The sequence below is a fragment of the Dama dama genome, chromosome 24 (genome assembly GCF_033118175.1).
Source record: "Dama dama isolate Ldn47 chromosome 24, ASM3311817v1, whole genome shotgun sequence".
Classification (NCBI taxonomy): Eukaryota; Metazoa; Chordata; class Mammalia; order Artiodactyla; family Cervidae; genus Dama; species Dama dama.
In genome coordinates this window covers 60,181,538-60,194,017 of record NC_083704.1, presented here as the reverse complement: position 1 = coordinate 60,194,017, position 12,480 = coordinate 60,181,538, and the positions used below count along the sequence as shown (strand labels likewise).

Below are 12,480 nucleotides of genomic sequence, written 5' to 3'. Positions count from 1 at the left end.
ACCCTGACTCCTGGTGTAGTTCTGACGGTCCTGCCGCCTCCAGGCAAAACCCTGGGTGGAACGAAACACCAGAACAGAGTTCTCCCTTCCTTCCTTCCACCTCACTGACCAGGCACCTACTCTGCCAAGCCCTGAGGATGTTATGGGGACCCCGCAGGCACGGTCTCTGTCTCATGGGGGAGACAGGCTTTAATCAAATAGCTCAAATAATCACATAACTGCCAAGAGCCACAGCTTCGACAAAGGGCAACACCACATGTTCCAGGAGGATTTCTCGCGGCAGGGACCTGAGCCCGTCTCGGGGTGAGCAAGGGCCTCTCTGGGGCAGTGACCCTTGGGCTGAGATCTGCAGGATGCTCATGGGAGAGCTTTCCGAGCACAAGGACCAGGGGAGCGGGCAGTTCGCAGGCCCTGGAGGAGCAGAGGTGAGCTGGGTGCTCCACTGGAGTGGGGTGGGTTCTCCAGGTGCTGGGGCACTGGGCAAGGCCAGGGAGAGCCCCCTGACTGCACAGTGAGTGCAGGAAGCCAGAGATGGCTTTCAGGTTCTTAGGAGGAGGGACTTCTGAGGACTGGGGGCCGAGGATGTGGACTGGGGGGAGGAGAGGCAGGGTCCAGGCAGGGAGTTCCTAGGTCCGGGGCTTCACCAGCCTGGAGCTTCCTCTTCCGGAGGCCGAGAGCAACAGGCTGGTGGGGGATGCAGAGTTCACTCTGGAGGCGTTTTAAGTCAGAGGGGCCTCCCTGGTCACTGGGGGCAGACTCTGCCCCATCTGAAACTCGCAGAGGTGGGATGGTACCACGCTAGCCAATGGCTCTAAAGAGGCCTTCTCATGGACAGCTGCCCAGGGCGGGTGGGACCGCAGCTCATCCGTCCACGTCCCAGGAGAGGAGAGGCGGTGGGGGCCCTCGGGGCACGCTCTGGTAACGAGCTTCCCCCCAGCCCCGCCCCAGCCTACAGGAGCCCCCGTCTTGGGTTGGCTCCTGGTGTGTACGCATGGGGGGTGTGGGCCGAGAGGGGAAAACATGGGCACGGATGTGGGGAGATGTGCATATCAACACAGGTGTGCGTGTGTCTGTGTGCATGTTGGGGTCACGTGTACATGGGTGGGAATCCGGGAACACATGGGGGATGAGTGTACAAGCCCGGCTCTGCACGTGTAACAGGCTGATGTGAGGGGATGTACACAAGAGCCCACTCTGTACACTTCTCACTGGGACTCCTGTCTCTGGAGTGTCCACTGGCCCTGGGCTTGCTGCCCCCAAGACTGCTAGAGGATTTCCTCCTCAAACTGCCAGATTTTTATCATCAACCTTCAAGAGCTCAATTTCTGCTTTGGAGGGTTCAGCCTGGTCCTGGGTGGTTCAGCCTGTGACCCTGAGTAGTCAGCCTCTGGCCTTGGAAGTTAAGTTAGTATTAGTTGCTCAGTCGTGTCTGACTCTTTGCGAGCCCATGGACTGCAGCCCACCAGGCTCCTCTTTCCCTGGGACTCTCCAGGCAAGAGTCCTGGAGCGGGTTGCCGTTTCCTTCTCCAGGGAATCTTCCCGACCCAGGGATTGAACCTGGGTCCTCAGCGTTGCAGGCAGATTCGTTACCACTGAGGCACCAGGGAAGCCCTAAGGCCTTGGAAGGTCCAGCCTAAGGCCTTCCTAAGGCTTTGGGAGGTCCAGCCCTTAACCACGGGCAGGCCAGCCCGTGAGCATTACTCAGCCTGGCTACAGTCCCCTGAGTTGAGGAACTTGGAACTGGTCCCTTAGGGACTTTTGGGTGACGCCATCTGTCATCTTACTCAAGCGCAATCTCCACTGACCACAGCCAGGAGGCTCGGGATGAGCCAGCGTCCTCGCCGGTACTTTCCCGCATCCCTCCCCCACTCCAGGTCAGAGTCTGAGTCCAGGGCCTGGCAGCCCCCCCAGTTCCTGGTATGAATGGTACGTTTCACCATGACCCTGAAACTTCCCTCCTCGCCCTGTCCCCCTGACTGAGCCTCCCAGAGTGCCTCTAAGACTCGGCTCTGGCCCCTCCCCTTCCAGGCAGCCTTCCCTGATCTCCCAGGCTGGGTGGGTCCCACGGCCCCCCACATGGCCGCCACCACAGCGGCCACACCAACCAGGGGGTATCTCATCAGGAGCTGGATCTTGTCGAGGGCATACCTGGGTCCCCCACAGGGACTCAGAGCAGGCTCATGAGAGGGAATGAACCAGTGAGTGAATGGATGGGCAAGGAGATGAACTAAAGTCCTCTCGCCACTTTCTTGACTGGTACCCACTCCTCACAGCTCCAGGGCCCTGGTGTCCATCCCCCACGAGCTCTCACCCACCTGCCAGGGAAGGCCGACACCCCCCCGCCCCAGCCTGGGGAGGGTTTGTGAGTCTAAAAATACAGATTTTCCTATGAGGACGTGACTTGGCTGGGTTGATCATGCTGGTGTCAACTCATTCCCCCAGCTTAGGGCCACAGGCAGGGGCGGGACACTCTGGGGTCCCTGGGTGGTGTGGGGAGGCTTTGGGACCTGAGGGACCAGGTTTGCATCCTGCCTCGCCACTCCCCAGCTGCAGGACCTTGGACAGAGCCCTTCTCTCTCCCAGCCTCTGTTTCCCCTTCTGCAAAATGGGGGCGAGGCTGCACCTCTCAGCTTCACTGGAGCCTCATCACCTTTTTCACAGCACATGGCAAAAGACCTACAGGGCCCAAGGCAGAAAATAAAACAGCTACACTTTACTGAGGCTGCCCAGGAGCTGCATGTGGATGATCACGTCTATTCCTCACAACTGCGGTGCATGAGGGAGGGCCTTCTAGTATACCCATTCTGCAGATGGGAAGCAAGGCAGAGTGGAGCTGAGTGACTTGTCCACAGTCACGGACTGAATGCGTCACCTCGCCTGGACCCAGCCCAGGCCTCCACTGCGTCGCACGCGGCACTGAAGGCAGAACCTGGGAGGTACCCAGACACCGTCCTTTCCTCCCATTTGTCCAGAGGGCAACCCCTCTTCCCCCCCATCAGCCTGAGAGGACGTCATCCGTCCGAGCCTCGCCCCCTCCCGCCTCTCCTGCAATCACTTCTCCATGAAGCAGCCTCAGGGAGACTGTCCAATTGCAAACCTCTTCACGTTGTTTTTCTACAACTTGAAACCAGGCAAAAGCTCTTGGGGGTAAAGCCCCACCCGTTTTCCTTCAGCCATGACCCCTGCGGACTCCACAGTGTGCAGAGGCCCCCACGCCCTCCCTGCCCAGGGCTCAGGGCACCCTAGCCAGGTTATTTGGTGAGTGTCTGGAGACATCCGAGGGCAGGCCCACTGCTGCTGCCCCAGGGCTAGACCCCCGGCGGGTGCTCCTACATCCCTAAGCCAGCAAGGAATGGGTCCCTGGGCTGGTCTGGTGTCCAGCAGAACACAGACTTAGTGGTGGGTGGTGCCCAGGTCTGGGTGGGGGGGATGCGCTGCAGAGACTTTGAGTAGCTACCGGGGAGGGAGCCCCCCAGCACTGGCCCAGCATCCAGAGGAAGCTATTTCTAGCTCCGGGAAACAGGAAGTGAGTCATGGCCTGAGAAGGCCGACCGGACGCTCAGCACCTTGGGTGCAATTGATGAGCGCCTGGACGGAAGGGCCGGCCACGCCTCGGGAAGCAGGAAGGAGGCCTGGAGGAAGGGGATAGGAGGGGAGACCCTCTCCCCAGAGAAACAGGCGGCCCTGTGGGGCCCCAGAGGAAGCCGGTGAGCTCCATGCAGATGGAGCCCCTGGCCCATTGTCCCTCTGCACCTGGGGTTGGTCGGCGGGGCAGGAGAGGCCACCTGCCTGAACCTTCCAACCCAACTGACACCCATGCGGGGCCCGCCCCCGGGGGACCGATACTCATCCCATCTGCTCCCCACAGGAGCACGAGCAATCACTCGCCCCATTTCACAGAAGGCCAAAGACAGGCAGGGGCTTGCCAAGGCCACGTCCACAGAGAGGACCGCGGGGGACTCGAACCCTGCCTGGTGAGGCCAAGGAGAGTGCTTACAGAGGACAGGAGGCCGCCGTCGCGAACGTCTGGGCAGGTGTCTGAGGCCCCCTGGCTGGGCTCTAGACCTGGTTCAGTCTCTACCTGAAAACAGTACACCCAAACAAGTACCCCACCACCCCGGGCCCCCGACTTCCCTGTCTTCACTCAAGAGGCTTGGCTGGTCAGGCCAAGGTCTGGGGTCTGAGGCTGGGACGGTCCCCCCTGAGCTGAGGCTTCGAGCGCAAGCGACCAGGAAAACCCCCTTTCTCCCGGCATCACAGCCTGGGGCCCCAGTGTGGTTTTGGTTGGGAGGGGGGCACCACCCTGTGAGCCTCCATCCGGGACAGGGGTGGTGCGGGCGGGCTGCCGTCAGTCCTGTGGTGGGGGGGGGTTCGCAGGAGAACTTTCGCTTCCTCGACTGGACCCATGTCATCCCACCCCTGCCCCTCCACTCTCACTTCCCCCTCCATGCCATGGCCGGGGTGGGCAGCCCCCGCCCCTACAGGAATCCAGAGCTTCGGCAGCCCAAGCTCCACTCCGGGACCTGGGCTTGGACGCGCCATGAAGCTGCCAAAGGGCACCCCGAGATCCCGCCACAGAGGGTGTGCGCCGCAGGTTACAGGGCCGGGGAGAGGCAGAATCAGGCAGGGTGAACCCCTGATGCTTCGCTGGGTGCGTGCATGCATGCCCAGTCCGACTCTTTGCAACCCCATGGACTGTTGCCCGCCAGGCTCCTCTGTCCATGGGATTCTCCAGGTAAGAATACTGGAATGCCAGGCCCTTCTCCAGGGGCATCTTTCCGACCCAGGGAACCAACCCCGGTCTTTTACATCTCCTGCATTGGCAGGCAAGAACTTCACCACTAGCGCCCCCTGTACCGGAGTGCTTTGCTGGGTGGGAGGGGGCAATTTGAAGTTTTTCTTTCGAGTCTCAATGTTCTAAGTTTTCATCAGAGAAACTTGTGTATTATTTGTGTTAAAGGCAACAGAGGACAAAAGCCACGGGTTGGGAGGATGAGGGTTATGGTGGGTATCGGCTCAGAATCAGAGGCCTAAAGCACAGCTTCACCTACAAAGGGAAGGGGGTGGGGCCCGGAGCCTGGGAGGGGGGCACTCCGAGGGGAGACTACCTTGGCCCAGCCCAGGCCCTGTCGCCGCCCCACAGCCCAGAGGGAGAGACTCAACGCCACCGCGGCGGCCGGCTACCAGACGCTCAGCAGGCTACCCGTCGGGGGTCACCCACCCGAGAAGGGCCAACGGCACCGCCCACCCCAGACCCTCCTCAGACACAGCTTCCAGGGCTGGACTCACCTGGGTGGTCCGCAGGTCCCCTCTGAAAGGTAGCACTGGTGGAACCCCAGCTCTGAAGCTCCCCGACAAGTCACCGCCCTGCTCTGGGCCTCAGTTTCTCCCGGCTACCCGGAAACCTTACCTTGGACGAGCCAGGCAAATGCTGGGCACGCACGCGTGGGCACATACACGTGGGCCCGGACGCGCCACCTCTGCTATTTGACGGACGTGGGGGAACCCACTGCCACACGCATGCGTAAGGCCGGGCGGGCTCGTAGCATCCTCCGTGGGGGCCCAGTATCTGCGCGTGAGGGCCAGAGGTCAGCCTCCGCCCCTCCATCTTATTATCCAGCCCGTAGGTGCTGGTGTTTTTCCCTGCCCCTCTGTCTTTACTGAATCTCAAGGCCTCCGGACCTCAAGGCTTGATGGGAGGCAGGGGCCCTGCTCCTCTCGACGCGCACGTGCCCACCCAGCGCCGGCCCCACGGGATAGAGGAGGGACCGAGGGGTTAAGTGAGGAGCCTCAGAAAAGGCTCGTGAGTGCTACAATCAGCGTTATTTACCGCAGGTTTGCGTTATCTGTGAGTTACAGATCTGGGACTCCGCTTTCCCCTCCATGCCCCGGACCCTTCCAGCCAAGAGACCATACCGCCTGGGCACCAAGCCCAGCTGACCGCCTTGCTGAGCTGGTTAAAGCACCTGCAGGGTGCCTCCTGGGCCCGGCGCTGGGGCCGTTCAAGTTAGTTTCGGCTGTCATCCCCATTTTACAGAGGAGGAGGTGAGTACTCAGGGAGAACTCACTGCCCAGATTGACAACCAGGGTCGTCGGAGTCCAGCCCTTGTGCACTCCCCATCCATACCCACTTCTGTGCCTGTACCCGCCCGACTCGCCCTTTGCCTTCTCCGTCCCAGATCAAGGGCCCTGAGTGGACAGTGAGGACCGCAGTGTAGGGACCGGGCCCCCCTTTCTGTGCCCTACTCGGCTGGTGTCCCCTGAGTGCTGAGCAGAGGCGAGAGCCATAAACCAGCAGGCCCAGTCCGCAGTGGAAGATGAAGTGCCGATGAATGAGAGCAGGAGGTGCTGACTCCTGTTTGTTTAGCCTGGGTGGGGGGGGTCAGGGAGGGCTTCCTGGAGGAGGCACAGGGGCTACAACAGGGGCAGGGGCTGGGGGCGGGGCACAGCCGGTGCAAAGACCCAGGAGCAAGAAGGAGCCCAGCCTTCCTCCTCACCGCCCCCCACCCCCAGCTCTCCCCTTCCTGACCGCCCCCGCCCACACCCATCCTCTCCAGGCGGCTCCTCCGAAGACCGGAAGTTGAGGTGGGAATCCAACCCGGCAGATGAGGAGAAACTTCTCCAAAGGGGAAAAAAAAAACACCAAAACCCTCACACACATTAATTCCATTGTTTCCACTCCCAGATCCTGCCTGTAAAACAAAAATAAAATCAAAATCAAACCCCAGCTGGGAGGCTTTCTCTGGCAGAGCCTTCAAGTAGGGGGTTGAGTGGAGGAGGCGCCCAGACGCCACCCCTCTCGCCTGGGGGGAGACCCAGTGCCTCTGGCCCCGTGCCCCCGCCAGCGCCTCAGTGGGGTGAGCACCGTGGGCCCGGTTGCCTTCCTTGGCCAGGTCCCTCAGACCCCTTCACACCCATAAAACTGAGGGCCTGGGCACAGAGCGGAGCTGGGACTGGAATCTGGATCTTTGTGACCCCCATAATGCACCAGCTGGCCCCGGACCCCAGGAAGTGTCGGCAGGCTGCACATCCGGCGGGCTCTGCTCACACGTCCAGCGGCGGGGAGCTCGCTCCTCACAGTCCACCATCTTCGCCCATTTGCGTTGTCAAGACTGTCCACTCCTGCCGCACCCCGGGCCTGGTTCCTAATCTCTGACAGCAACACACCGGGAGGTTCTGTCGGGAACAGGAGTGGAGCGGCAGCCTTGCTCAGAAAAGGGAGCAAGAAGTGGAAGGCCACAGGAGGAGAGTTAAATCTGGCTACTCTGGTCCCTTGGGGGCGTCCCCTGGAGCCTCCCTCTGTCCCAGGCCTCTCATGGCCCGGTGGGCAGTGTCCCCGTCTCAGGCCAGGCCCAGAGGGTGCGTCTTATCTCCCTAGGGTCCTCTGAGGTGGGCGTGATTAGGCCCATTTTACGGATGGGGTCAGTGAAGCGCAGGATGCTGCCAAGGCCGGCCAGGCGGGACCCCAGGCGGGGGCCCCGGCGCCCCCCTTCCCACTTCCCTCCAGGGCTGACCTCGGCGGCCCCTGGCCGGGCTTTTCCCAGAGCTGAGGCCGGAAGCGCAGGTCCCGAGTGTTTGTTCAGGCCAGGCAGGGGCTCCGGGCAGGCGAGGAGGAAACGGCCGCAAGATGTTTGTCCAAGTGGGGGGGTCAGGATCCACAGCCAGGAGTTGGGAAGGAAGTGCCAGACGAGAAGTCAGCCAGAGTCAGCAGACCCGGGGCCTCGCCGGCCTCTCCTGTGGGGGCAGGGCTGCACACAGTAGGCACCTGCTGGGTAAGGAAGCCAGGGCCCCACGCTCACCCCTCCTCTGCTGCACCCTCCCAGCTCCGTCCTTTGGGAAAACCTCCTGGCCCCGCACCCCGGAACAAAGAGTCTGGCTGCAGCTCCCCACCCACCCTGCCACCCAGGTCCAGCCACCAGCTTCCAGCCTGGACTGGACTGGGCAGTAGCCGCCTCACTGGTCTCAACCCCCCCCCCCCCCGCCACCCAGTCTATTCCCAGACCGCCTCGGCGCCAGAGGGATCCTTATTAATATGCAAATCAGATCTTGTCTCTTCTCCCTCAACACTCAGCCAGGCCCCCACCTCCCCGAGAGCAAAAACCATCTGTCAGGGGCTGAATTGTGTCCCCAGAGTCACATCCTCAAGTCCCAACCCCCAGCACCTTGGAATGTGACTGCATTTGGAGATAGGGCCTTTCAAGGGGGTGATTAAGTTAAGTCGAGGTCATATGGGTGGGCCCCAGGCCAGTGGGACCAGTGTCCTTATAAGAAGAGATTAGGACACAGACAAGTCTCCACACAGACGGTGTGTGGCCACAGCGATCGGGGGCCATCTGCAGGCCAAGGAGAGAGACGTCAGGGGAAAGCAAACCTGCTGACGCCTTGACCTTGGACTTCTGGCCTCCAGTGAGCCCGGTGGGACTCTTTGTGGCCCCATGGGCTGTAGCCCACCAGGCTCCTCCGTCCATGGGCTTTCTCAGGCAAGGACACTGGAGTGGGTAAGCCAGTCCCTTCTCCAGGGGATCCTCCTGACCCCAGGGGCCCAGTCCGGGTCCCCACATTGCAGGCGGATGGTTTACCGTGTGAGCTATCAGGGGAGCCCTCTGGCCTCCAGAACTGCAGGAAAAGAAATTCCTGTTGTCGCGCCGCGGTACTCTGTCTCTGCCACCGAGGCCAACCAAGGTGCCCTCTCCCCCTGTGCCCTGGCTGGTCTTGGCTCCTCCCACTGTCCCCGCGCTCTCTCTGGAGTCCGCCTGGCACGCTCTCGCTCCCCGGCCTTGGCTCTGACTATTCCGTCTCTTACGCCCTTTCCCGGGGCCTGCCGCCTTCTCATCACTCGAGTGTCTGCTCACACGGCCCCCTTCACAGGGGTGCTCCCGTCTCATCCGGGCTGTCAGCCACCTCTCCTGACAGACTGGCACCTCCACCAGGGCAGCGGCTGGTGCTCCGTGCCAGAGTGCCCCGCATACAGCACAGATGCAACGAGGGCCTGCTGAAGGCCGGGAGGCAGGCCCCTCCTAGCCCCACCTCCCCATCTTCCTAAACTCAGAGCACAAGGGGCTTGGGAGGCAGGGCCCGGCCTCCTGGTGCCGCCGGGTTCAGTGGTCCAGCCCTGAGCACGGCCTGCCTGCATGGGCTCGCTGCCTGCCTCCCACATCCTGGGCTTCCAGACAGCACCTGTGTTCACTCCCCTCTTTCCTCATTTGCTTTTCAATGGCTCTTCCGGAGGTTCTGCTGTAGGTCGAACGCGGTCCCCCCTCAAATTCATCTGTTAAGTCCTAATCCACAGTGTGATTGCATTAGGAGGGGGAATCTTTTGCAGGGTGAGCAGTCGTGAAGGTGGGGCTCTCGTGAATAAGGATAGTTGTTTTTAGTCGCTCAGCCTCTTTGGGACCCCGTGGACTGTAGTCCCCCAGTCTCCTCTGTCCATGGGATTTCCCAGGCAAGAATACTGGGCTAGGTGGCCATTTCCTCCTGCATAACAGTGTAAACATTCACATGTTTGACATCTGTCCATTTCCCTCTAGCTAAATTACATCTCGATAGAAAAAAAACAAAGCAAAACCTTGTTTTTTTTTTTAAAGCCACCACTCCCCTTGGCCACTTGCGGGACGGGTCTGGGGGTACTCATCTCCTAAGGCGCCGCCGTCGTGGGGGCCGCGGAAGGCTCCTTGCGCGGGCGCTGCCTAGTCCCGGCCCGGGACGTGTGGCCCCGGGAGCCGCGCCGGCCTCCCCGGTGCCCCCTCCCACCCGCCGGGGCTGGGAAGGGCCGGAAGCGGCGCCGGGTGGGCGAGGGCCATTGTCCGCACGTCCGCTCCGGCCCCGCCCCGCATTGTGCCGGGGGTGGGACCCTCCGCGGCCCGGGGCTGGGGGTCCCCCGGGTCGAGCAGTGGAGTCTCCCCTCGCCGGTGCCGCCCTCTCCTCGTTTGCAGGTTGGAGGCCAGAGCCGGGGACCGAGCCCCGCGTGCTCCTGGCTCCGGACTCTGACCAGCACTCTGTCCCCAGAGACCAGGGTCACTCGGCTACCCGCTCCTCCCTTCCCCCTTGGGGCTTTGAGCCCCTCTGAAATCACAGACGCCGGTGGGGGTGGGGGGTGGTGGAGGGGATATTCCCTCGCCGACGGTCACGTGTCTGCAAAGCTGGGGAATCGAGGAGACGGGACAAACCCCGCTGTCCTCGCCAGCGCCCCCGCTTTGTACCCGGGGAACCAGAGAGGGTCGCATCCGCAGGGGGCTCCCATTCCAGTTGGGGTGGGGGGGGCGGCGCAGAGCATCGTTTAGACGGCAAGTGACTGCGCGGTTGCACCAGCTGGGAGACCAGCGAGGGAAGGCTCAGCAAAAGGGGTGGTCGCCGGAGGCTCTGGGCAGGTGACGTCCTGGCAGAAAGCACGGAAGGAAGAGGCAGCCCCGGGGGGCAGCCGGGGCAGAGGGGCTGTGTGGACCGAGACCCGGGTCCGAGGCCGGCTGGGGGAGGCGCCTGGCGGGAGGGAGTGAAGTCAGAGAGCCGATCGTGGGAGCCCAGAGTTAGGCTGCATCTGAGTCAAACTGGATGAAGAGACGGGCTAGCAGTTTGCTGAGAACAGAAAAGTCAGGAAGGCTTCGTTTCCAGCCAGACGACGACGTGCCCTCGCCTGGCCTCGCTTTCCCTGGTTGCAGAAAGCATCCGGGATGGAAAAAGCTCTGAAACTGACTCCCCTCCAACCAGCATTACCGCTACCTCGCCTTGGTTGCACAAGAAAGGCGCTTGCAGTGGTCCACAGATGGCGGATGGACCTAGGAATGGAAAATCAAACCTGCCCAGCCACGGATGGCCTGGGCGGCAGTCTGATCCGCCGGGAGCCGCTGCCGGAGGCGGGGAGTTTAAACGTCTCCGCCAGGGAGGGTGCGTTCCCTGCAGTAGCCGCCAGGCGGCGACAGAGACCGGGCCTGCAGCGCCAGTCTTTTTATGAATCGTTTTCGAAGTTACAGGAAAATTCTGAGAACAGTACAGAGAACTCTACGACCCCTTTCTTAACTCAGATTCATCAAGCACCCCCCACCCCCAACTATGCATATTCAAGTCCCCCTCTCCAAGCATCGGGACAGCAAATTACAGACATACTGCCTCTTGAGCCCTAAGTCCTTCAGTGTGTGTTTCCCAAGAACAAGGACATTCTATTACACAACCGCAGGAGAGCTTTCAAGATCACGCAATGTAATGGTGATGCAAGACTGTTATGTACTCTGCAAAATATTATTCAAATATTGCCAGTTGTCCCGACGAGGGCTTTTATAGCATTCCCGTACCCCACTCCCATTCCAAATTCCGGATCATATTTAGTTGTTCGTTTTTATTTTAAATGAAATGTATTCACTAAGCATTCTCAGGCTGAAGTATTTGGAAAAGATGCATGTGAAGAGTTCCAGCCTCACCCTCCTTAACCACATGGCCCCGGGGCAGGTCCCACTCAGGTCTTCTCTACTGAAAGGAAGCAGATTCTGGGCAGGGTGTGTGGGAGAGGCGGAGCCGCCAGAGAACGCACTTAGAGCCTGAGATGGAGTCCCTTTTTCATTCTTCCTGGCCTGAACCGTTTCTCCGGGTCCTTCGGCCAAGGGCTGCTCTCCAGCCATCCACCACGGGTTTCCAATGACTCCTTGAGGACACAGCTTCTCGCTTTGGGAAGCAAAGGTAAATGCCCCCAGCTGGCAAGCCAGGGGAAGTCCTGCGCTGGGTCTGGAGAGGAAGAAGGGCTGTGAGGTCTGCCAGTACTGGGAGATAAATCCTTTGGCAGGTCCAGTGGTTTCCATTTCTTGCTTGTGACAAAATGGCAGGAGGGCCCAATCCTTTTGTCAACTAACAGAGTAATCATGATATCTTTAACTTTTATTATGAAAAATGGAAGCATGTACAAATAATAACAGGAACCCTCATTTACCAATCACCAAGTGGCAACATAAAATAATTCTTTATGATGGATTGATTTCTGGCATAAAACGCAAAGGGAGTTAACATAATTAACATTCCTCCAGTACTCCGTCCTTCCTTTTCTGTTCCTTATCTATGTGACAAGATTTCTGAGTGCTTATAGCTGTAAAAATAAGAATGAAGAAGAGGTGGAGCTGCAGAAATGAGTAATACTTCTCCACTGGTACACAAGATGGGGGAAATCCTGTTAAATCATTAAAAATGTCATGTGTAATAATCCTTCGTGTAATCAGTATCTCTCAAAACTTATATTTATAGTTTTGATCAATCACATACTAGTATTTGTAATCATACCTTTCCAGAATAACAGTTTACACTTAGTGACTTAGGATCACAGGAAATTTTTAAGAATTTAAAACCAGTTTACATCCATAGTTGTTGTCACAGAGAAGATGGTGTAATCAATAGGCGACTTTCAGGCATGAGAATATGCTGTTGAGGACTCCCTGGTGGTCCAGTGGTTAAGACTCTGCACTCCCAATGCAAGGGGCCCAGGTTCAATCCCTGGTCAGGGAA

At 59.8% G+C, this 12,480-nt stretch overlaps 1 long non-coding RNA gene and 1 other non-coding gene across 2 annotated transcripts; one reads left to right on the top strand and one right to left on the bottom strand.

Annotated features, from left to right (window-relative positions):
* Window positions 1-6,660: 6,660 nt before the first annotated feature.
* On the bottom strand, window positions 6,661-7,740 carry LOC133045495 (uncharacterized). The gene is made up of 2 exons (XR_009690268.1): window positions 7,515-7,740; window positions 6,661-7,176 (listed from the first exon to the last, which is right to left on the bottom strand). It is a non-coding gene; the product is annotated as an uncharacterized LOC133045495 (long non-coding RNA).
* A 4,667-nt stretch (window positions 7,741-12,407) lies between these two features.
* Window positions 12,408-12,480, top strand: TRNAG-CCC (transfer RNA glycine (anticodon CCC)). Its single transcript has one exon. It is a non-coding gene; the product is annotated as a tRNA-Gly (tRNA).